Source organism: Ornithorhynchus anatinus, chromosome 1 (genome assembly GCF_004115215.2).
Source record: "Ornithorhynchus anatinus isolate Pmale09 chromosome 1, mOrnAna1.pri.v4, whole genome shotgun sequence".
Classification (NCBI taxonomy): domain Eukaryota; kingdom Metazoa; phylum Chordata; class Mammalia; order Monotremata; family Ornithorhynchidae; genus Ornithorhynchus; species Ornithorhynchus anatinus.
The window spans coordinates 627,787-650,403 of record NC_041728.1 but is presented as its reverse complement, the minus strand read 5'-3'; the positions used below and the strand labels follow the sequence as shown (position 1 = coordinate 650,403).

At 55.0% G+C, this 22,617-nt stretch overlaps 2 long non-coding RNA genes across 3 annotated transcripts; one reads left to right on the top strand and one right to left on the bottom strand.

Annotated features, from left to right (window-relative positions):
- Positions 1 to 36: 36 nt before the first annotated feature.
- On the bottom strand, positions 37 to 17,234 carry LOC114809012. Of its 2 annotated transcripts, none has more exons than XR_003756766.2 (3): positions 17,076 to 17,234; positions 669 to 776; positions 37 to 490 (listed from the first exon to the last, which is right to left on the bottom strand). It is a non-coding gene; the product is annotated as an uncharacterized LOC114809012 (long non-coding RNA). The 2 variants fall into 2 exon arrangements; XR_005659506.1 differs by lacking the exon at positions 17,076 to 17,234 and adding an exon at positions 6,137 to 6,336.
- Positions 14,445 to 16,192, top strand: LOC114809011. The gene is made up of 2 exons (XR_003756765.2): positions 14,445 to 14,615; positions 15,960 to 16,192. It is a non-coding gene; the product is annotated as an uncharacterized LOC114809011 (long non-coding RNA).
- Positions 17,235 to 22,617: the final 5,383 nt, after the last annotated feature.

Here is a 22,617-nt window from a genome sequence, read left to right as displayed (position 1 = left end):
CCGATTTGAGTCCTCTGCCACCCAGCCCAGCGTCCCCCAACCACCGGCCGCCCAACCCGACGTCCTACACGCCGTCGGAAGCGGCACAGCGCTCTGCGCAGAGCAGGCACTCAAGAAATCTCAGATTTCAGACAGCCCCTTTCCTTTTCATTCGAGGTTAAAGACTAATAACAACAATAAAGAGGTAGCCTTTCTTCCCGGCCCGGTCCGAGGGGCCTCGCTGGCTCTACTCTCCTGGGCGGAGTCTGGATGGGACAGGTGACCCTCCGGGGCTTCGTCTGTCGGCCCCGGAGCTGTCGAGCAGCGCCAGCTGGTTCTTAGCCGGAAGACTTAGGGACGGCGAGGGAGCGGTGAGCCGGGCCGGCGCGAAGCGGGGCCTTTCTGGGGAGCCGCGACGTGGGCTAGGGTTGGCGTCTCCATCGTGGCCACCCGATGGCAGCAGATCCATCTGGAGCGAGCTCTGCCAGCCGCCTTAACCAGGCTGGGGCACCTGGAAAAAATTCCACACCCAACGTCGGGAATCAATCCATCCAGCAGTCGAGTTTAATGGGACGCGGGCTTTCAGGTCGAGCAGTTAAAGACTGGTGAACCAGAGGTCACAGCCAGAGGGTCGTCTGAAGAGTTAGATTTCAACAATCAATACGGCATTATTATCATTATCACCATACCCGTTCCGGGCTTACTACGGGTCCCTCGCCGTTCCGACCGCTGGGGTTGATCAGGTCGAATGGACCCAAGTATTTATGGAGTGTTTTCTGCACGAGGAACAGCGGGACCTAGCGGAAAGAGCAGAGGCCCCGGAGTCAGAGACCCTGGGTTCGAATCCCAGCTCTGCCTTTTGTCTGCTGTGTGACCATGGGCAAGCCACTCAACTTCTCTGTACCTTAGTTACCTCCTCTGTAAAATGAGCCCCACGTGGGACACGGACTAGGTCCCATCTGATTAGCCTGTATCTATCCCGGTGCTCAGTACAGTGCTTAGCATATAGTATATATAAAAAAGATAGCCATGAACTGAGGGTCCTGCTTGTCCAGAGCACTGATGAGGCTGCCTGTTATTCATTCATTCATTTATTGAGCGCTTACTATGTGCAGAGCACTGTACTAAGCGCTTGGAATGTACAAATCGGTAACAGATAGCGACAGTCCCTGCCCTCTGACGGGCTTACGGTCTAATCGGGGGAGACGGACAGACAAGAACAATAGCAATAAATAGAATCGAGGGGATGAACATCTCATGAAAACAATGGCAAATAAATAGAATCAAGATGATGTACATCTCATTAACAAAATAAGTAGAGTAATGAAAATATATACAGTTGAGCGGATGAGTACAGTGCTGAGGGGAGGGGAAGGGAGAGGAAGAGGAGCAGAGGGAAAGGCTACCTCCGTTATATGCAGAGCACTGTAACACGCGCCTACAGTGTGAAAGCACTGAGAGTAGAGTGCTGTAATAATAATAACAATAATAATAGTGGTATTTGTTGAGCACCTACTATGTATCAAGCACTGTTCTAAGCACTGGGGTAGATACAAGATAATCAGGTCGGACACGGTCCATGTCCCACACGGCGTTTACGGTTTTAATCCCCATTTTACAGATGAGGTAACTGAGGCACAGAGAAGTTAAGGGACTTGCCCAAGGACACACAGCAGACGTGGCGGAGCCAGGATTATAACTCACATCCTCTGACTTCCAGGCCCGTGCTCTTTCCACTAGGCTACGCTGCTTTCCATACAGTGCAGTAATACTGTACCGGATCCCTGCTGGGTGTAGAGTGCTGTACTGGACGCTTAGTGCTGTATTCCAAGTAAAACAAAAAGGTTTCCCAGACTAAGCCCCCCTTTTCCTCTGCTCCTCCTCCCCTCCCCATCACCCCGACTCGCTCCCTCTGCTCTACCTCATGAGTTCAAATCCCGGCTCTGCCACTCGTCAGCTGTGTGGCTGGGCAAGTCACTTAACTTCTCTGTGCCTCAGTTACCTCATCTGGAAAATGGGGATTAACTGTGAGCCTCACGTGGGACAACCTGATTACCCTGCATCTACCCCAGCGCTTAGAACAGTGCTCGGCACATAGTAAGCGCTTAACAAATACCAACATTATTATTATTACCCCCCTCCCCGCCCCACGGCACTTGCGTATCTTTGCTACTGCCCCACAGAGACCTCCGCTCTCTCGATCCCATCCGTCTTTCCAATAGCATCTCGCCTCACCTTGCCGCCCTGTCCTCTCTTCCCACTCTCGACGAGCGGGTCTCCGCTCTCGACTCCACCCTCTCTACTCATCTCGACTCTCTCGCCCCCCTTTCCCTCCGCCGCTCTCGCTCCACTGACCCACAGCCCCGGATCACCTCCTCCGTCCGCCTCCTACGCTCCTATGCTCGAGCTGCCGAGCGCTGCTGGCAAAAGTCCAAGCACCGATCCGACCTCACACACTTCAAATTTATCCTTTCCTGCCTTAACTCCGCCCTCTCCTCCGCCAGGCAAAGCTTCTTCTCCTCCCTCATCGACACCCATGCCCGTCACCCCCGCCGATTGTTCCGGACCTTTAACTCTCTCCTTAGGCCCCCTGTTCCTCCCCCTCCCCCATCTCTCACCCCCAATGATCCGGCCACCTATCTCCTCACGAAAATCAACACGATCGGGTCTGAGCTCCCCAGAGTCACCCCTCCGCCTCTCCCCTCCCCCCCACCGACCCCCTCCCCTACTTTCCCATCCTTCCCTGCAGTATCCTCAGAGGAGATCTCCTCCCTCCTCGCAAGTGCCACCCCCTCCACCTGCGCCTCGGACCCCATTCCCTCTCACCTTCTTAAAACCGTCGCCCCTGCCCTCCTCCCTTCCTTAACTTCTATTTTTAACCACTCGATCTCCAAGGGCTCCTTCCCCTCTGCCTTCAAACATGCCCACGTCCCCCCCATCCTAAAAAAACCCGCTCTTGACCCCACTTCCCCCTCCAGTTATCGTCCTATCTCCCTACTACCCTTCCTTTCCAAAATCCTAGAACGAGTCGTCTACAATCGATGCCTAGAATTCCTTAACTCCCATTCTCTCCTAGACCCCCTCCAATCTGGCTTCCGTCCCCTCCACTCTACCGAGACTGCTCTCTCTAAGGTCACCCGTGACCTCCTTCTTGCCAAATCCAATGGCTCCTACTCCATTCTGATCCTCCTTGACCTCTCTGCTGCCTTTGACACTGTCGACCATCCCCTCCTCCTCCATACCTTATCTCACCTTGGCTTCACGGACTCTGTCCTCTCCCGGTTCTCCTCTTACCTCTCTGGCCGATCATTCTCGGTCTCCTACGCCGGAGCCTCCTCCCCCTCCCATCCTTTAACTGTTGGAGTTCCTCGAGGGTCAGTTCTCGGCCCTCTTCTGTTCTCCATTTACACTCGCTCCCTCGGTGAACTCATCCGCTCTCACGGCTTTGACTACCATCTCTACGCAGATGACACGCAGATCTACATCTCCGCCCCTGTCCTCTCCCCCTCCCTTCGGGCTCGCATCTCCTCCCGCCTCCGGGACGTCTCCACCTGGATGTCGGCCCGCCGCCTAAAACTCAACATGAGCGAGACTGAGCTCCTCATCTTCCCTCCCAAACCCGGTCCGCTCCCAGACTTCTCTATCACCGTGGATGGCACGACCATCCTTCCCGTCCCGCAGGCCCGCGATCTCGGTGTCATCCTTGACTCGTCCCTCTCGTTCACCCCACGCATCCTATCCGTCACCGAGACCTGCCGGTTTCACCTCTACGATATCGCCAAGATCCGCCCTTTCCTCTCCACCCAAACGGCTACCTTACTATTACGGGCTCTCGTTATATCCCGGCTAGACTACCGTGTCGGCCTTCTCTCTGACCTCCCTTCCTCCTCTCTCGCCCCGCTCCGGTCTATTCTTCACTCCGCCGCCCGGCTCATCTTCCTGCAGAAACGATCTGGGCGTGTCACTCCCCTTCTTAAACAACTCCAGTGGTTGCCTATCGACCTCCGCTCCAAACAAAAACTCCTCACTCTAGGCTTCGAGGCTCTCCGTCACCTCGCCCCTTCCTACCTCTCCTCCCTTCTCTCTTTCTACCACCCACCCCGCACGCTCCGCTCCTCCGCCGCCCACCTCCTCGCCGTCCCTCGGTCTCGCCCATCCCGCCGTCGACCCCTGGGTCACGTCCTCCCGCGGTCCCGGAACGCCCTCCCTCCTCACCTCCGCCAAACTGATTCTCTTTCCCTCTTCAAAACCCTACTTAAAAATCACCTCCTCCAAGAGGCGTTCCCAGACCGAGCTCCTCTTCCCCCTCTACTCCCTCTGCCATCCCCCCTTTACCTCTCCGCAGCTAAAGCCTCATTTTCCCCTTTTTCCTCTGCTCCTCCACCTCTCCCTTCCCATCCCCACGGCACCGTACTCGTCCGCTCAACTGTATATATTTTCGTTACCCTATTTATTTTGTTAATGAATTGTACATCGCCTCGATTCTATTTAGTCGCCATTGTTTTTACGAGATGTTCTTCCCCTTGACGCTGTTTAGTGCCATCGTTCTTGTCTGTCCGTCTCCCCCGATTAGACCGTAAGCCCGTCAAACGGCAGGGACTGTCTCTATCTGTTGCCGACTTGTTCATCCCAAGCGCTTAGTACAGTGCTCTGCACATAGTAAGCGCTCAATAAATACTATTGAATGAATGAATGCGTATATATGGACATGTTTATTATTCTATTTATTTTATTAATGATGTGCATATATCTATAATTCTATTTAGTTATATTGATGCTACTGATGCCTGTTTACTTGTTTTGCTGTCTGTCTCCCCCCTTCTAGACTGCGAGCCCGTTGTTGGGCAGGGATTGTCTCTATTTGCTGCTGAATTGTACTTTCCAAGCGCTTAGTACAGTGCTCTGCACACAGTAAGCGCTCAATAAGTACGAATGAATGAATGAATGAATGAATGAATGAATGACCCGGTGTCTGCCCCCCAGGAGGTTTCAGTCCTGTGGGGGTGGCGCATTCTGCCCGGGACTGCCGGAACTCCTTTCGAAGGGAGTATTAGAGAAAATCTCCGTGTCCTTTCATCTAAGTGACAGAAGGATGGGGCTCAGTCTGTGCGGAGGGAAATTGAATTCTGGTTGTTTTATCTCCTGCAGATGTTCAACATTATTTCCGTCAGCTCGGAGTTAAGCCGGAGAGAGACGACTTCCTCAGAATAGAAGCGCGAAGCCCTAATGTCCCCGTCCTCACTGGCGCCTCACAGCCATCCCCGAGATGGAGGAGAATCGGAGACGCAAAGATGCCCGCGGCCTCCCAAGGGGCCGGGGGTGTGAGGGCGGGTGGGGGGTTGCAAGGCCAATCTGGGACGTGGGGGTCCTGGTCTTCAAGGAGTCCGTGGCCACGCTTCTTCCTCCCAGGCCCGGGCCTGGATGACCGGGAAATAACCATTCAATCCCATTTTTTGAGCACTCACTAGGTGCAGAGCACTGTATTAAGCACTTGGAAAGTACAATTCGGCAGTAAAGAGAGACGATCCCTGCCCACACCGGCCTTGCGGTCTGGAACGGGGGAGACAGACATCATAACTGTGGTATTTTGTTAAGCATTTACTACGTTCCAGGCACCGTGCTAAGCACTGGAGTAGATCCCCCCTCCTCAACTGACCATCGCTGCCCACGCCACAGGCACCTGGCAACTCTTCCCCGCCTAACCACGGCGGGGAGGCCAGGCGGCCACGGAGGCCGAGCCCGAGCCGGACCTCCCCGCCAGCCAGGGAGTTTCTGGGGGGACCGGTTGAGGCCCCCCTCTCCCCAGGGTGAGGGGCCCAGTTACAGTGGGAGAAGGGGCTGCTGTGCCCCCACGGCCGATCGCCCCTACTCCTGCCGTCACCGCCGTTCCCACTACAGCTCGGGGGTCAGTCCCACCTCAGCCTGGCACGGGAAGGAGATGGAATCCCAAAGCGCACGGTGGTCCCACCTCAAATACCGTGACCAGGCTCCTCTTCAACCCTGGCTCCTCTTTTGCCCTTCATCTTTCCTGACCAAAGAGCCAAACCTCTCCCACTCGACCTTGCACGACAGCTCTTCCCCTCACCCTGAGTTCCCTCGGTTTCCGTGCCCTTCAGTGGCAGTTAGCACGCGCGCGTGCCCCCGTACCCATGCCCACCTCTTCATTCTCCCGGTTCCTCCGTCACGGGGGCGGAGGCGGTCAGTCTGTCCGCTCCTTCCCAGCCAGGCTTCTCGGTCCCTGAAATTTCCAGGCCTGGGGATGGAAAGCTGGTGGAATTCTGGTCAATCGAGCAGTCAATCAGTCAAAGGTAATTATGGAGGGCTTTCTGGGTACAGAGCGCCGTGCTCGGTGCTAGGGAAAGTTTAAGAGAGTTGGTAGGCACGGATCCCTGCCCTCAGGGAGCTGACAGTGGGGTAGCCATACCGGTGGGCTGGGGCTGTGGGAGCTCGAGGCCGCGGTGGAGGCGGGGCTCCCGGGCTCCCACGGCCCATCCCAGGCCGCCAGCATTGGCGGGAACGGGGAGAAGTGGGGTGACGTTTTGTTGAACGACTTGCCAGGGTTCCCCGGAGGGAAGAGATTAGGAGACAACGTTAATTACGGTGACGAGAGAGCTCTGGGTTTCCTAATCGCCAGGGCGCATCACCCGCCCTTTCCCGCCAGTCCCGTTCCTCGGGCCGCCACCCCAGCCCGCCCAGGCGGGAGTCAGAGGGCCCACGACTGGATGGGTTTTCCCCAAACTGAGCCCTCATTTCCTCTTCCCCGTTCCTTTCCGTGTCACCCTTGCGCTTGGATTCGTTCCCTTATTCACCCAACCCTGAGCCCCACAACACTCAGGTACATCTCTGTAATTTATTTATTTACATTAATGTCTGTCTCGCCCCTCTAGACCGTAAGCTCACCGTGGGCAGGGAACACGTCAACCAACTCCGTTTACTGTACTCTCCCAAGTGCTCAGTTCGGTGCTGTGCACACGGCAGCGAGGCCTAGTGGACAGAGCACGGGTCAGGGAGTCAGAAAGACCCGGGATCCCGGCTCTGCCGCTTGTCTGCTACGTGACCTCGGGCAGGTCACTTGGCTTCTCTGTGCCTCAGTTCCCTCATCTGTAAAATGGGGATTAAGACTGTGAGCCCAGTGTGGGACAGGGATTATATCCAACCCAATTACCTTGTATCTACCCCAGCACTTAGTACAGTGCCTGGCACATAGTGAGCGCCTAACAAATACCACAATTTGATCTTTTGACCTTCTGACTCCCAGGCCCGTGCTCTATCCGCTGCTTGTGCGGAGCGCTGCCCTAAACCCTTGGGCGGATACTGTAGAATTAGAGTAACGTGCCGAATCCGTCGAGCGATTTGTGGTTATCTGCTCGTTTCCTCGGCTCCGGGCCTCCAGAGTAGACTCATCAGCGTACGGCGGCTTTATTTTAATGATATTTATTCAGTGCTTACTCTGTGCCAAGCGCTGAGATAGATATAAGGTAATCAGTTCAGGCACAGTCCCTTTCCCTCTCGGGGCTCCCCGTCAGAGACGGAGGGAGAGCGGGATCTCATTTCTCCTTTACAGTTGAAGACCCTGAGGTTCTGAACCGTTAAATGACTGGCCCAAGGTCACCCATCAGGCCACTGCCAAGCGGAGAGTAGTCTCTCCTCACTCGTAGCCTGGTGCTCTATCTGCTCGGCCAAGCCGCCTCGCTGAGGCCCGTAGCCTGGGCTTCCTGGTGGATCGGAAGCACATCCCGACCCCGGCGCCCAGATCTCTCCGCATCGAGTAGGTGGAACAGGGCCGGAAGAACCGGCCAACCCAGCTTCACTACGACGATGACGGCGCGAGGGTCGGATGGACGGGGCACCTTCAGCTCCGAGCCGGCTGACCTTATCGTGGGGCACAACGTTCTCCTGAGCACTTCACTGATTCATTGAGCGCTTACTTACTGCCTCTGGAGACCCCCATCCAGTCTCCCTCCCGGCAGATTTGCTAAGCACTTACTACACAGAGCCACTGTACTAAGCACTGGGGTAGATCCAAGCTAATCAACTTGGACACAGTGCCTGTCCCAACATGGGGCTCACAGTCTTAATCACCATTTTACAGATGAGGCAACTGAGGCACAGAGAAGTTAAGTGCTTTGCCCAAGGTCACACAGCAGACATGTGGCAGAGTCAGGATTAGAACCCAGGCCCCTGCTCTATCTACAAGGCCACGCTGCTTCTCTTAAGTACTATAAAGTTCTGGGTGGGGCCTTTTCAGGCAGGCAAACTGTGGCTCCCGGAGGTCAGGGTTGGGGCCTACTGGACCTCCTGATCAGAGCAGCAGCATGGCTCACTGGAAAGAGCCCGGGCTTGGGAGTCAGAGGTCGTGGGTTCAAATCCCGGTTCAGCCACTTGTCAGCTGTGTGACTTTGGGCAAGTCACTTAACTTCTCTGTGCCTCAGCTATCCCATCTGTAAAATGGGCAACCCGATCACCTCGTATCCTCCCCAGCGCTTAGAACAGTGCTTTGCACATAGTAAGCGCTTAACAAATGCCATCATTATTATTTTATTATCATTATCTGTTGCAATTTGCTCCCATCCCAGTTTTAGGCCAGAGAACCGGAGACCAAAGGGAAAAGAGAGAGGGGAACCCATCCGGCCTCGGCCCTGGCTCATCCCCCACCTCTGCTCCTCCTGCCTCTCCTCCTCCCCGACCCACCTAAGGCAGCGACTGCAGCTCTCCCTCCCTTGGCTAGAACTCAGCACAAACCCCGGCACCCTGCGTACCGATGACCAAACACCACTAACATTGCAGAACGGTGTGCAGAGCGGTGTGTGCGGAGCTGCGTGCGCAGAATAGTGTGTGCGTGGGCCATGCTGATCTCTCACTGGCCTTGGCGGAAAATTTATCTTCATTCTGTCACACTTTCTCATGTGCTCAGACGCACTAATCAGCCCCATCATTAGAGAAGCCGTCGAACCCCCGAACTCTCCACCGTGGGGATGAACCTCCGATTCGAAATGCACAGCTACGGTTACTTCAGTGGAGACCGATTGTGATCTCTGACCTTGATCTCCACCTTCAATCAGTCAGTCGTCTTCAGTGAACACTTCCTGTGCGCAGAGCACTGTACTAAGGATCAGGGAGAGTACGAGATAACAGCTCACAGTCTAGAGTTCTTTCTCAATCTTTTCTTTCTCAATCAGTTCTTTCTCAAATGGCCCGGAATGGTCAATCAAAAATGTTTATTGGATGCTCAGTGCAGAGCAGTGTACAGAGCTCTTCCTGCGTGTGGAGTACTGGACTGGGCATCAACTGTGTGCAGAGCACTGGAGAGGGCATCTGTTCTGCGTAGAGAACAGTGCGTAGAGCACAGCATTGGGCTCTATCTGGTTACAGATTGCCGCGTGAGGCACCGACTGCTTGCAGAGGACCGTGACGGGCAAATATTCATGAGTAAAAGGCGTAATCCCTGTCCTGCGGGGCTCACAGATAATATGGTCCGACACTGAGGCTGCTTGAAAAGATCCCCGTGGCCTCTGTTTGATCCAGGACTGTGGCACGATGAAGATTATCTGGGGGATTCTGGGGAACAGTAACCAACACCTCCCAGACTCCAGAGGGAGGGAGAGGAGGCTGGGGAGGGGTCACTGACGGGCCGGGCTCCGGGCTAACCCCAGACTGACGTACCTCGAACCGTTACCGTGGCGGGAAGGTGAGGGAGGGCGCCCAGGCCCTGTTTTGCATCCTCCTCCCTATTTTCGGCGGTGCCTTCCTCCCCGCAACCCATTCCCACCTCCTCCTTGTTCCCACCGCCGCATGGGCCGGGAGCTTATTTACTGCCTTCCGAATGCGTATCTTAATTTACACTTCCAATCCCGTGGGGAGCCCGCGAGATGTAAAATCTTTAATAATAGCAGCGGCAGCCACGGCCGCAACAGCAGCCTCTGCCGCAGCCGATATCTTAATATCCGAGGAGGCTGCTGAATCCTAATCTTGCAGCTGGCGTGGAACACTGTGCCCCTCCCCCAGCCGGTCAGTGGGTTCACCACTGCGGCTGACCAAGCAGGACGGCGGCCTCCTCCCTCCCACTTTCTCCCGCCCGGGCTGTACCGCCGTTGGGGATCGGCCGTGAGATCCACCCTTGAACTTCCCCCGGCCTGGCCGAAAAGGGGCCCCCCCCCTTACGCCCCCGGGGGCCCAAAGCCCAGCTGACCGACCGGAGGGGACCCTGGAAGTCAGTTGTCATCCTCGACTCCTCTCATTCAACCCACATATTCAATCCATCACCAAATCCCACCTTCACAACGTCATTAAAATCCGCCCTTTCCTCGTCCTATCCCGCCTGGATTACCGCATCAGCCTCCTAGCTGACCTCTCAGCCTCCTGCCCCACTCTAGTCCACACTTCACTCTGCTGCCCGGATCATTTCTCTACAAGAACATTCAGCCGATGTTTTCCCTCTCCTCCGGAACCCCCCGTGGTTGTCCATCCACTTCCGCGTCAGACAAAAACTCCTCGCCATCGGCTTTAAAACGCTAAATCACCTTACCCCTTCCTACCTCACTTCTCTCCTTCTACAACCCCGCCCGCGCGCTTTGTAGCTCTAATGCTAACCTTCTCACGGTGCCTCGATCTCTCCTATCTGGCCACTGACCTCTAGCCCACATCCCGCCTCTGGCTTGGAACGTCCTCCCCTCTCAAATCCGTCGGACGAATACTCTCCCCGGCTTCAAAGCCTTATTGAAGGCCCATCTCCTCCGGGAGGCCTTCCCAGACTAAGCTCCTCCTTTCCTCTTCTCCCACTCCCTTGTGTGTCGCCCTCACTTGCTCCCTTGCTTCTTCCCCGCTCCCCGCCCCGCAGCGCTACCGTACATATCTGTAACTTATTTATTTGAATTGATGTCTGTCTCCTACCCACTAGACTGTAAGCTCACTGTGGGCAGGGAATGTGTCCGTTTATTGTTGTATTGTACTCTCTCAAGGGCTTAGTACGGCGCTGGGCACACAGTTAAGTGCACAGTAAGTGCTCGAGAAGCAGCGTGGCTCAATGGAAAGACCCTGGGCTTGGGAGTCAGAGGTCACGGGTTCAAATCCCAGCTCAGCCATTTGTCAGCTGTGTGACTTTGGGCAAGTTACTTCACTTCTCTGGGCCTCAGTTACTCCATCTGTAAAATGGGGATTAAGACTGTGAGCCCCATGTGGGACAACCTGATCACCTTGTAACCTCCCCAGCGTTTAGAACAGTGCTTTGCACATAGTAAGTGCTTAATAAATGCCATTACTAAGTATGATTGCCTGAATGAATGAATAAATGATAAAGGAACTGTCCGGAGAGGGCTGAGCTGAGAGCCTTCAGCACACAGCACGCAGAGAGAAGCAGCGTGGCTCAGAGGAAAGAGCCCAGGCTTGGAAGTCAGAGGTCATGGGTTCAAATCCCGGCTGGGCCACTTGCCAGCTGGGTGACTGTGGGCAAGTCACTTCACTTCTCTGTGCCTCAGTTCCCTCATCTGCAAAATGGGGATGAAAACTGTGAGCCTCATGTGGGACAACCTGATTACCCTGTATCTACCCCAGCGCTTAGAACAGTGCTTGGCACATAGTAAGCGCTTAAATACCAATGTTATTGTTATTATTAGAACAGTGCTTTGCACATAGTAAGCACTTAACAAATACCACCATTATTATTATTATACAATACAATATGTCAGTCTTATTTATTGAGAGCTTATTCATTCATTCATATTTATTGAGCGCTTACGGTGTGCAGAGCACTGTTCTAAGCACTTGGAATGTACGATTCGGCAACAGAGAGAGCCAATCCGTGCCAATCACGGGCTCACAGTCTAACGGCACTGTCCTAAGCACTGCAGTAGATACAAGATAATCGGGTCGGACACAGTCCCTGTCCCCCGTGGGGCCCACAGTCGTAATCTCCATTTTGCAGACGAGGGAACCGAGGCCCAGAGAAGTGAATCGCCCAGGGTCACACAGCAGACGAGCAGACGAGCAGGGATTAGGACCCGGGTCCTTCTGACTCCCAGACCTGTGCTCTATACTAGGTGCCTGCTGAGTACTCTGCGTTGCAGTGGATGTTCGAGGGACAGAAGAAACACTAAAAAGGCCGGTGCCTGTCCCCAACAGCTGAAGATCAGCTAGGGGACGCCCATGGGCACGCCTGGTTTACCGAGGGCAAGGGAGACGGGCCTAAGTGGGAAGGCTGGCGGTGGAAATGGGGTGATCTTGGGGCCAGGTTGGGGATGGGGCGCTGGGCAGCCTGGGCGAGGGGGGCAGCTGGAGGGGGTGGGGGAGGGGGGCACCCGAAGGGCACGGGGCGGAGCCGCCGGCCCCGAGAGCCTCCAGGGGGAGCTGCGGTTCTGTGCAGCGGGCACCGGGCACCGCATCTCCATTCAGCGGCAGCTCTGGGCAGTGGGCACCAGGCACCGCACCTCTGCTCAGCGGCAGCTCCGGGCAGCGGGCACCGTGCCCATGACACCGCGTCTCCACTCAGCGGTGGCTCTGGGCGGTGGGCACCAGGCACCGGGCCCCGCATCTCCGCTCAGCGGAGGCTCCGGACAGCGGTCAGCGGGCCCAGGCGGGAAGCTGCCTCCCAGGAACAGAGGGAACCAGTGGGGGATCCAGGGGTGGGGGGTGGGGACCCAGAGATAACAGATGGGCCCATTCCCCAGCAGGACCAGCTCACCCACCCTTCTTCTCCTTGGGGCCCGTCCGAGGCTGATGCCCCGGAGCGGCCATCCGGGCATTTCAAAGGCAATGGAGCGGCAGGGAGGGCCAGAGGGCAGAAGGGAATTAACCGTCCCCACCAAGATTAAACCTTCCAGGTCGGGCCCGGGGGTCCGGGTCACCCAGTGGGGAGCTGACCCGACGGTGGGCAACCCCAGGAGGGACGCACACCAAGCTTCACCCAGCTCCCCGAAAAGCGATCCGTCCAACGAGCCAGTCTGGGGGCATTCTTCCGTTTGCCGTCGACCACGTTGCCTTACTCTTTGGATGACCTTGGACCGATGCGCCTCGATTCAAACAGGGCGGCACCCACAGGGCCGGTCCCCTCTGTGAGCGGAGGGGCTGAAGAGACCCGCGATCCTGCCTGGGCCGGGCACTCAGCTGGTGGGCCCCCTCGTCTGTGCCCGCTGCCCTCCGCCGGGACTTCCTCACTACTGGGACAAGGGTCCCATCTTCACCTGGTGAAAGGCTTTCTGTGCTTTTCAGGGTCTTGTCTTCATCAGTAGAGGACGTAGGGAGGAGAACGTTGAAACTTGAATGTCGTCTCCTAAGCTCGTTTCTGGACTGTAAGCTTGTTATGGGCAGGGAACACGTCTGTTTACTCTTATATCATACTCTACCAAGCACTTGAATACAGTGTTTTGCACGCAGTAAGCACTCAATAAATATGATTGAATGAATGAAGTCTCCTCCAAAGAACTGGTGAGGCGGGGGGGAGGCTGGAGCTATTTTTATTCTCGGGGGGTTTCATAACAATGCCCCTTGCCACGTATCTCATCCTCTCTGACATTTCACCCCATCGCATATACATCTTAAGTCACTTTGCATGTCTCTCCCTCTAGACTGTAAGGTCGTTGTGATCCGGGAGTGTGTCTGTTTATTGCTGTATTGTACTCTCCCAAGTGTTTAGTCCAGTGCTCTGCGCCCAGTGAGCACTCAATTAATACAATTGAATGTCGCAGTATGGGTTTCTGCAAGCCTCCCGAGTCCTAGGGGGATCGTGTTGGTGCAGTAGAAATTTGGCTTCAAGTAGACACTTTAATTTCCACATCAGATCAAGCTCAGTGACTCTGCTTGGCCGGGTCCAATGTCTCGATGGCTGCCCGTTAGACGACATCATGGAGAAATGCCATTTGCGGTTTATGTTGGCGAACGTGGGTGGAGTTTCCCGTTCCCACGGGGCTGTTGTGATGGCGCCGCAGAGCCCCTTGCCGATGTCTTGGTTCTCCGGGGGCCTAACGCTTCACTGCCTTGGCAGTTTGGAGGCCCTTTTTCGGTCAGGTGTCATCATGAAACAAGCATTCTGCCGGCCCACTGTCCCACAGCAGTGGGGCTGCTGTGATCTCTACATCCAGATTGAGTCTGTACTCGGCCACGCTTCCTTTCCAGAGATTCCGTTGCATCATCTCTTGGAGGAAAATGCTGGCAAGGAGGGGCTCGGAGCATTCGCGTTCGGAAGGGCCAGCAAACGCCCACTGAACGGTGGGTCAGGCTGGCCTGCTCCGTCAGTGGCTGGCTATGCCGACAAAGCATCTCTTCCGATCTCAGAATCACTCTTGGAAGGTTCGGGAGTGTCATCTGTGGAAACTTTCTGTCCGAGCCCTCCGATGAAGTTTTGGGAGAAAACTATTCTGGTCTGGGCCTTCCAACGAGGTAACTTCCCGTTTGAACCTTCCAGTAGGGTTTTGTGAGGTAATTTCCTGACTGAACCCTCCAGTGAGGGTTTTGTGAGATAATTTCCTGTCTGAACCCTCCAGTGAGGGTTTTGTGAGATGGTTTCCTGTCTGGGCTCCCCAGCGAGGTTTTGGTTGAAAACTCTTTTGTTTTGGCCCTCCGAGTCTAACTTCCCATCACAGCTCTTCAGCAACATTTTGTGAGGCAATTCTCCCTGCCCCGGTCCTCCAGGGAGGTTTTGTGAGGTAACTAATATGGTCTGGCCCTTCCAGTGATGTTACGGGAGGCAATTGCCTCAGGACATGCCTCAGGGGGACCCAGCACACAAAAATTTGAAAGCGAGTCTGAATCACAGTGACCAAGGAGGGGTTGCAGCTTCTCTGAAGCATGGGGGTGGTCAGGAGCCCCAAAAGAAACACCCTCGCTTTGGGAATTTCAATGGGCAGCCGAGAGACATAATGGCATCCTCTGGAACCTGGATTGTGCCTTTGGCGTGGTGCAAAGAGAGAACTTTTCCCTCCCTCAGGACCGACATGTCCAAACCGGGCGGCTGGGGGACGTGGAGAGGCAGCAAGCCTCTCAGCCTCTCTCCAGAGAAGGCGGAGCTGCTCTAAGGGCATCGGCCCCCCCAGAGGGACCCCCCTCAGAGAGAACCATACCACAGCCTGGACCCTGAGGCCTCCCAACATCCCTGCCCTCCGGACCCCTGTTTGGTTAAATGATCCAAGCGAATCAACAGGACAGGAGTGGTTAACTGGCGGCCGGGGGCTGGAGGGGTGTGTGTGTATCTTGCTTGCTCCGGGAGTCTGGGAATCTACTGGGAAGAGTCCCATGCTCAGAGTCGGGAGACCCACGTTCTAGTCCCAAATCTGCCCCTGGCCTGCTGAGCTACCTCAATCAGTCCGTCCGTCAATCGTATTTGTCGAGGGCTTCCTGTGTGCAGACCACTGTACGAAGCTCTTGGAAGAGTACACTATAACAATCAACGGACACATTCCCTGCCCACGATGAGCTTAAAGTCTAGAGGGGGAGTTTTTAGCCTCTCAGCCTCAGTGTCTGTCTCTGTTAAATAGTAATGAGACTAGTAATGCCTCCTTTCTCTACCTCAGGGATTTTGTGAGGACAAAGTGAGGCAGCTGATAGAAGTGAGGCAGCTAATAGAAAAGTGCTATGGAAAAATGAAAGCTCTGGACCGGCTCGTGGCATTATCATCGTGTCTGAGCTCATAGTATCATGCATGGTGCACAATAGGTGCCCAGTCCAAAGCACTCCAGCCACTAGATGCCCAGGTCAGGGCTCTACATTCAATAGGCGTCCAATAGATATCCAGACCAGGGCTCTGCACCTAGTGGGTGACAAGTAGATGCTCAGTCCAGGGCTCTGCATCCCATAGATGCAGAGTCCAGGGTTCCACCCCCAGTAAGACACTCACTAAATATCACTGATCGCCTGACTGCCCAGAGGATGCTCTACATTCGACCCCAGGGCCCTGAGCAGTCCCGTCAGGGTGTCTGTGTGTGGAGCCTCAGAGACAATGGCTCATCTGAAGGCTCTGCTTAGTCACAAATGTCTCCACCTTCGCCTGGCAGGCAGAACCCGGAGTCCGCCGCCGTTTCCTCTCCCGCAGCTGCTAGGTGTCTGGATCGAATTGTGCGTCGGGCGCTGGTGCGGCTCAGAAATCACCCCGCTGTCTGCACCCATTCACCGAGTCACAGGCCCTCCTGCAGCGTGGTAATACGCCCCAGCCCCTTGGAGGCCATGACTCGGTGGGGATCAATTGCTTGCTATGCCAATCTCACCCGATACATCATTTAAAATGGAATCAGCGGGACGTTTTCTTCTTCGGGGGTCAGGCCACAGCGGCGGGAGTGCTGCCGCGGGGGACACCCACAGAGCGGCTGTGGGCAGGTTGTCTGGCCAAGGGGAAATCTCATGGAGGACTCCGACCAGCTCCCTCACTGGCATTTCATTTGGCAATCTCCAGGAAACAGAGTGCTGGGATGGAGGTCTGGGGTCCCAGTAGACCTGGCACAGACCAGTTCCAGCCCTGGGCCAAAACAGGAGGTTAAATGGGTGGAAACTCACCCCGCAGGAGCCGGGCAGGCAGGAAGGACCAGTAGCTTCAAGGGGGTTCAAATGGATCTGAGGATGAATGGTCCAGGCTGGAGCACTGCCGGGATAGTCAGGGATATCATCAAAAGACCTGAACTGGACACCTAATAATAATAACTGTAGTACTTGTTAAGCACTTACTTTGAACCAAGCACTGTTCTAAGCACTGGAGTAGATACAAGTTAATCAGGTTGGACACAGTCCCTTTCCCACATGAGGCTCACAGTTGTAGCTCTATTTTACAGATGAGGGAAATGAAGCCCAGAGAAGGGAAGTGACTTGCCCAAGGTCACGTGGCACATATGTGGTGGAGCTAGGATTAGAACCCAGGTCCTTCTGACTCCCAGGCCTGTGCTCTAAGCCACCCTGTTTCCCCTGCCATGTGCAGGGCACTGTAGTGGCACCCACTGTGTGGAGAGCACTGTACTAAACACCAGGCTGCCTCCCCCAGGCTTGACCACTTGCCCTTTCACCCAGCTCCCCATGCGCTGGATCGCTGCCTTCACCTCCAGCCCCTCTGACCCACCTCCCCCCACCTACCGTGCATCCGTCCAGCCTGACTCCCCCTCTTTCTTGAGCAGTTGACCACCTACCTGGCCGGTCAGCTGCACAGTGTCAACCCTCTTTAATCTCCCCGGTCATCTGCACAATCTCAACCCCCTTTAATCTCCCCGCTCGCTCAGAAGCTCCAACGTCAGAAAGCAGACAACAGATCTTGGGCGATTTTCATCGTCTTCTCAGCCTCCCTCCCGGTAACTGGGGTGGGAAACAGCTGTTAAATCTCAATTAAGTTCTGATTGCTAATTAGCATCTACCTGTCACTATTATTCAGCTTCCTCCGATGTTCCCTTCAGCTATTTTCCACCTGGTTTCCATGAGAACCACCTAGCTCTATTCCTCTGCACCCCAAGCTGCCATCTCCTGAGGTGGCTGGAAACTTTATTTTTTCAAACCAAAAGGAGAAATGCAGCTTCTCGTTTTTGTCCTCACAACGTGGGTGGGGCAGAGCGAGGCAGCTGTTGTCGTTCCCATTTTACAGGTGAGCAGATGAAGCTCAGGGAGGTTAAATAACTCGCCCGAAGCCGTGCGGCAGGGCTGTGGCAGGGCTGGGTCTCTTGGCTCTCTGCCCCGTGCTGTCTCCTCCAGCACCCTCTGCCTCCCAGATACAGGGATTATGTGTGCCTGGTGGCTCCCACTAGAAAGTACATTCAGAACTGCTCTCCCTGATCACTGCTCTAGCCTTACCAATAATAATAATGATGGTAATTGTTAAGTGCTTATTATGGGCCAGGCACTGTGTTAAGCGCTGGGGTGGACACCAGCAAATTGAGTCGGACACAGTCCCTGTCCCACGTGGGACTCACAGTCTCAATCCCCATTTTACAGAGGGGGTAACTGAGGCATGGAGAAATGAAGTGACTTGCCCAAGGTCACACAGCGGACAAGTGGCCGAGCCGGGATTAGAACCCATGACCTTCTGCCTCCCAGGCCCGGGGTCTATCCACTACACCATGCCTGGTCCTCCATCACTGTCCTCACCATTAGCGCTAGCCTTCGGAATGCTTATTATTTTAATAATGCTTATTATAATAACCTATCATTAGAATGCTCAAGAAGCAGCCTGACCTAGTGGGATTGGAGGATTGAGAGCCAGGAGACACGGGTTCTAATCATGGCTCTTCCAATTACCTCATCCATAAAATGGAGTTTTGAAATCCGTTCTTCCTCCCACTTGGACTGTGGGCCCCATGTGCAAAAGGGATTGTGTGGGATCTGATCGCGTTGACCCCAGTGTTTGGCATAGTGCTTGTCACACATCAATCAGCAATTATCATTATTACCTGGATTCGGCTTGGCACCTAGGAAGAGCTTAATAAATACCTAATAATAAGATGAGGCAGGTGGGAATTGGTGGGGAATAATAATGGTGTTATATTGTACTCTCCCAAGCGCTTCGTATAGTGCTTGGCACAGAGTAAGTGCTCAGTAGATATGATTGAATGAATGAATGAATAATAATAATTACAGTATTTGTTAAGCGCTTACTCTTTGCCAGACCCGGTACTAAGCACCGAATACAAACGAATCAGGTTGAACCGAGTCCCTGACCCACGCGGGGCTCAGAGTCTCAATCCCCATTTTACAGATGAGATAATTGAGGCACAGAGCATAATAATTATGATATTTGTTAAGGGCTTAACTACGTACCAGTCGCTGTTTTAAGCACTGGTACAGATACAAGGTAATTGGGTTAGGCACGGTCGCTGTTCCATATAAGGCTCCTTTACCGATGAAGGACCTGAGGCACAGAGAAGTGATTTGCCCAAGGTCACACAGCAGACAAATGGCAGTACCGGGATTAGAACCCAGCTCCTTCTGACTCTCAGGCCTCTGCTCGATCCACTAGGCCACGCTGCTTCTCTATGACTGAGGGAGTGGTTGCGGGGGGCCTGGGGACTGGTGAGTTTTCCAGCTACTGGTCTCAGACCCCTTTAGGCATCTCGTTTGAACAGATGACGGATGGTAGAACCCTCCCTGCCTCTAGTCCTGGCCGGGGCCTGCCCGGGGCCTGGACTCAAGCTAGAGCCGGACCAATAGCAAATTTCCGCTCCAGCTCCGTTCATCGCGGGCTCACCGTCACCACTCCGCCTCTTAGTGCCCCTGAGAAGCAAGACCATGACTAGCAAATGTCCCGTTGGAGCAAGAGCCCGGCCGCCAAGCGACACCAACGAGGCCCACCCAGCCCCATGGCCCGCCCAGCCCGGGGATCTGCCGGAGTCCGATGGGACTCCTCGGCACTCTGGGTGGAACTGGGTGCGTCGACCAAGCCGTGATATCTACTGAGCGCTTAGTGTGTACAGAGCACACTACTGACTGCTTGGGAAAGTACAATACAATGGCCTTAGTAGACACGTTCCCTGTCCGAAATGAACTTAGAGTCTAGAAGGGGAGAAAGACATTAATATAAATAAATAAATAAACTATAGATAGGCATGTAGACACTGCCCTCCTGGACACCCACCCTCATGATTAGGAATGGATTACCCTCCACTCTCTGATTCTCCCTTGTCTGTCCCTGTCTCCCCCAGGGTCCCAGCATGGACCATTCAACATCCCTGACTCTCCCCTCTCCATCCCTGACTCTCTCCCAGTGCCCCAGCATGGACCGTCCAGCATCCCTGACTCTCCCCTCTCCACCCCTGACCCTCCCCCAGTCACCCAGCATGGACCATCCAACACCCCTGACTCTCCCTTCTCCATTCCTGACTCTCTCCCAGTGGTCCAGCACGGTCACTGGTCTGCAAGAGGATATAATCCCCTCCTGAGCTGCCGGTATTTCCAGCCACACGACTCCTTGTGGGAAAGGAATCCCTGTGCTCACTCCTTGCTGAGGAAAGAGACGTTTCCTGCTGTTGGTCCGAACCTGCCACCCCCTGCCCCCCATCCCCAGCTCTAGCTGCTGCCCCTCGCTCTGGTGGCTGCAATTTGAGGAGTGGCAATTCTGGGTTCGTCCTGCCGACCCCATTTCAGGATCTGCGAAATCCAATCCTCCCCCGCTCTCCGTCTGCATCTTCCCAGACCCAAGAGTCCCAACTCAGGGTTTCCTGAATCAGTCGATCATAAAAAAACCAAACTGCCTTTAGTGAACATCTGCTGTGTGCAGCGGATTGTACTAAGCGCTTGGAGAGTCCAATACGATCGGTAGACGTGATCCCCGCTTACAACCTAATGGAGGGGGAGACATATTAAAGCAGACATAGAGATAAATTACAGGGAAAGGAAGCAATTGAGTAGAAGAATAGGTACATAGTTGCTGTGGGGATGGAGGGAAAAATCTAAGTGCTTGGGTCTCGATACATGGGAGAGGGGAGATGAGAGTTTAGTCCCAGAAGGATTTCTGGAGGAGATAGAGATTTCAGTCGAGGTTTGAAGATAGAGAGAGCGGTGGTGTGTCGGATCTGTAGGGGGAAGGAGTTCCTGGCAGTGGGGGGGCATGAACGAGGGGTCGGCTGCAGGTGGGACTTGATCGAGGTCCAGTGAATAGGTTGGCCTCAGAGGAGCGGAGCGTGCAGGCTGGGTCGTAGCGAGAGATGAGCAAGGATAAGTAAAGGGGAGTGCCGCTTGAGTGCCAGGAGAGATAGACACTAAAATCATTTACAGATGAGAGGAGGAAAGAAAAGGAGATGAGTGCATGAGTAGGTGTGGGAGTGGTCCAAAGTTGATGAGCACAGATGTGGTCCTAGTGGTTGGGAGTCATTGGAGCTCAATGAGCACTGAGGTGACAGTCCTGTAGCTGCCCATCCCCCTGACCCTTGGCAGCTTCCTGATAGGCAGCATCTAGGAAAAGTACCCATTTGCCCTCTGTACTGGTGGCTCTGGGTTTCCCGCTCCCCCTGGGGCCATTGAAATATGCCAGACACCGTACTCAGCACTGGGATGGACACAGAGTAATCGAACCGGACACGGTCCCTGTTCCACACAGGGATCACGGTCTTAGGCCCCCCATTTTATAGATGAAATAACTGCGGCCCAGAGAAGTGAAGCGACTTGCCCACGGTCACACAGCAGACCAGGGGAAGAGCCGGGATTAGAACGCAGATCCTTCTGACTCCTAGGCCCGTGGTCTATCCACTAGGCCACACAGTTTCCGGGAGAGACTGCACGGCTGAGGCCAAGTCCCAGGCCCGGTTTGGCCTCGGTAGGCGGCCGGCGCCGGGCGGGGGCCTGGGCCAGCCGAGGCGCCGGGCAATCTGGACCGGAGGAACCCTGCAGCCCCGCGTCACGTGGGATGCCTGGGATTCCCCCAAACCTATTCATTATGCGTAATGGTGATGTTGGCAGTGTGTGCAAATGGTGAAGTCTAATGGAGCGTACAGTTTCATTAGGGCACAACAAAATTAATCTCTCCCTTCCCACCAGGAGGTTTAAACAAAAGCAATGGGGGAGGGGACGCCGGCAAAAAGCGGCAATTCATTAATGAAATGAAGTCGCACAAAATAATTAGGCTTCTAAGGAGGGTTGGGAGAACGGCAGACGGTTAACCCTTCGGGCGGCCCGGCCGCGTTTGGCCCGGGCAGGCGGGGGGCGTCGGCCCGAGGGGGTCAGCCCCGGGCCGGCGGGGGGAAAGGATAGATGGGGTAGCTGCCGGTGAGGCGAGACGACGAATCGGAAGAAAGCAGGGACTCGTCGGGGGTGGGAGGGGTGGAGAGGCATGACTCCTCTACCTCGTTAGAGATGACCAGTCCAGGGTCTCGAGCGTCGTTCCTATCGAGCTGACGCCCGGGTCCCGTCGGTGCTGAGGAGTGGAAAGACCATGGCTGGGGCTGGGCAGGGCCGGGTAGGGAGCAGCCCGGGGTGCAGCTCAGGGCCTTGGGTCGGCTTCGCCTCTTCCTCCTCCTCCTCCTCCTCCTCCTCATGCCCGCTGCTGTGTACCCCTGTGCCCAGGGGTGGGGTTGGACCTGGCTGAGGGCAAGCTCAGAAGCTTGCTCTGGCCAGCGAGGGGAGATGCTCTTCTGGCATAAATGGAAAGTGGAAAGATAATTTGAGGGGGAATAGTTAGCTGGATTTTGTTCCTTTTTGTCCCTTTTTTGAGTGGATCAGGCTGAGTTCAGTGGCCGGAAGGCTCCCGGCAGCTGCCAGAACAGACTGGCGATCGGCGGGAAGCGCCACGGCCCCGAGACCTGGGCCGAGAACCTGCTCGGTCTGGAAGAGAAGCCAATCGCATTTCACTAGGTCATTCAAGATGAGCGCGCCTGGGGCTTTTCCTGACTCCAGCCCAAGTCAGCAGAAATGACCTCTCCCGCCTCCTCCCGGCAATACGGGCCGACTGGGCGAGGCACCGCCGCTGTCCAGTCTACCAATCTTCAGTCAGTGGTATTTGAGCACTTACCGTGTGCCCAACACTGGACTGAGCTTTAGGGTAGATAGAAGATCATGACTTGGAACACAATCCCTGTTCCAGATGGGGCCCACAGTCTAAATGGGAGGGAGAACAGGTATAGAATTCCCATTTTGCAGATGAGGAAACTGAGGCCCAGATAAGTGAAACGACTCACCCAAGGTCACGCAGTAGGCAAGTAGCAGAGACGGGATTAAAACCCAGGTTTCCTCTTGACTGTAAACTCACTGTGGGCA